The following is a 2,500-nucleotide window of genomic DNA, read 5'->3' on the forward strand; positions in this document are numbered from 1 at the left end:
GAATAGCTTGAAAAAAAAATTAGCGCGAAATCCTTCTTTAAGAAAGTTAAAGAAGTATTGTTGCCTTCTCAAATTAACAATAACTTCATTCTACGCTAAGGGGGACTATACAAATCTTTTTTCTGACCTTAAAAATAGATCACGGCTACAAATTGCTGTCATATTAATGCGTATTAAATTTCCAACTCACTTATGCAAATTAGTTAAGCTGGAATATTACACAGCACAACGAATCAAAACGGTTGAAAACTCTCACAAAAATATTTTCCAGCGTAAAATTTATAGAAACGAACAACGCATTTGCTATTAGAGGCAAACAACCCTTTCTATTCCAATTGCGTGCGTGCAAACATGAAGCAATCCGTGTCACATACCATACAGTATGTACACAAATAAATTTTTCAGTTCAAGATTAAACTCTTTTCTGAAGAGCCTTTTCCCTAAATAACGAAGCAAAAAATTGACAACAACCTTTCTTTCCAATAATTCTTCACTGTCACATTTTCAATTATTGTTTTACCTGAAAACTGTGCAAGAATGACCACAAAATAAATGTAAATTGCCAGACAACTGAGATGCGACTTCAGTAAACACTGTGATACATTCAATACGTTCGATTCCTTCTATTACACCCATACAGAATTTGCCACTTAGTTTCAGTGTTGTACATATTAAACAGCACAGTTTGTAAAATAATATTAAAACCAAAGCACACTTTGTCATATCCTGCAGCAAAATATGCAATTGTTGTCGAAGACCATTACTCGTCGCTTTTAAGATGCCAAAGATTTATTTCCCCGCCTGTCTTGCTTATCCAATTGAAGTTCCATTCTTGAGCTCCATAAGGGTATATTTCCCTTAAAGATCCACTAAAACGCCATTCGCGTTACAATGACTGTCGACGCCATTGCTGGTTAATGAAATATTTTACTGCGTCAACCAGATTAAATCTACCCATTTCTACTACCCCCTGAAGCCTAGCAAAAATACGCGCAGACGACTCTGCCCACAAAGACACTACTTAGCAGGGGAGTGACAGGCAAGACTTTTACCGACACGGAAAAAAATAAAAGGACGAAATGCTACACAGATTCCAACTGGGTTTGCCATACTGACAACCGAGTAATAAGACTTTGCGCAAATTTTAGACGTATTGTTGAAGAAATTACGAAAATCGTTATTATAAGGAAAATAACGAGGCCTGGCCTGTGATCTGTTCTGTTGTAAAGCACTTAGGATTCGGATAGAGCACTCAAGAAGTAGGGAAAACACTCGACTATGTCTCGTGTTTTCCCTTCACTTCTTTCAAACTCTATCCGCTTCCTGTTCCTGCGTGCTTTACAACAGAACAGACAGTCTTCTTTCTGCATTTTCGCTGGTTTTAATCAGGTTTGACATATCATAATAGCTGTGGTCCACACTGGTGGCTACGCAGCTACTCAAGTCAGGCATCGGAGGGATGTAAACTTAAACCTGAGTCTTTATTTTTAATTTGTTTACAGCTGCTTTTTCCTCTGTTTTGCAATTTCTGGCATATCTTTAGAAGTTCTGATAAGGTTGCATAATGCCTGGAGGACCTAGGAGAGTGAAAGAGAACGACTTGACAAAACAGAATACCAGTAATAGCTCAAACTTGGTGGAAGAAGTTACTCCACAATTTCTTTCCTTGGGCACTAAACCGTTTGATATTTTTACGGATGCGTTATTCAAAGTGGATGCATATTTACAAAAAGTGGTTTAATTGGTTTTTCCTTTGTTCAGAAATGAAATTCGAATTTTTATTGTCAATTGGAATTAAATAATAATAATATACTATTTAAGGTCAAATGATCGTTCAAACAAATCTTTTATAGCAAAAAGTTTTAACAATATTTACGGTCATGTAGCATCTTCCGTAGTCTTGAGCGGAAATTAGGTTTTGTTTTGGAACTCGAGGGAATCCAAGCGCGAAGGGGTCTTTCGTCACTTTTAAGACTACTGTGTCCTCTTTTAGACTGCCGGTTATCTTAAGGCCTACGAATTTAAAGGACAAACATCAACAAAACAGAACCTCGATTCGATTTATTTTAGCTTATCATTTGTATATGCAGAATACATGCCCAAGCGTTAGGCACTAGTCAGTGGATTGATCATGTAAATTGACCACGGGATTCTAAAAGCTGACGTTTCGAGCGTTAGTTCTTCGTCAGACCGAATCGAGCAATTACGGGTTGTGTGTAGTTTTCATGGTGGAGTAGGAGCTACGTTATTGGTGGTAACATTGCAACGTGAAAAATAGGAAGACATTAGCGTTCGTTAATACCGTGGGGATTAAGAGTGCCGATTTGGAAGATGAATTTTTGTTCCAGAAATTTGGCCGACTGTGGTTCCATTTTGAGAAAATGCCTTCGTGAACGTTGTTTGATCTGTCCTAAAAATGGTGTGTTTATGCTTATCTCTGTTACACACTATCAACGTAATGCATAGATCGTTACACGGTATTGCAGTCTTTAGTGTTAAA

General features: G+C 37.4%; 1 protein-coding gene across 1 annotated transcript in view; it reads right to left on the reverse strand.

The window, feature by feature from the left end:
* LOC138029109 (uncharacterized) overlaps nucleotides 1-2,500 on the reverse strand; it is a 49,870-nt gene that overhangs the window by 39,386 nt on the left and 7,984 nt on the right. The gene's annotated exons all lie outside the window — the stretch shown is intronic.

This window comes from Montipora capricornis, chromosome 13 (genome assembly GCF_036669925.1).
Source record: "Montipora capricornis isolate CH-2021 chromosome 13, ASM3666992v2, whole genome shotgun sequence".
Taxonomy (NCBI): Eukaryota; Metazoa; Cnidaria; class Anthozoa; order Scleractinia; family Acroporidae; genus Montipora; species Montipora capricornis.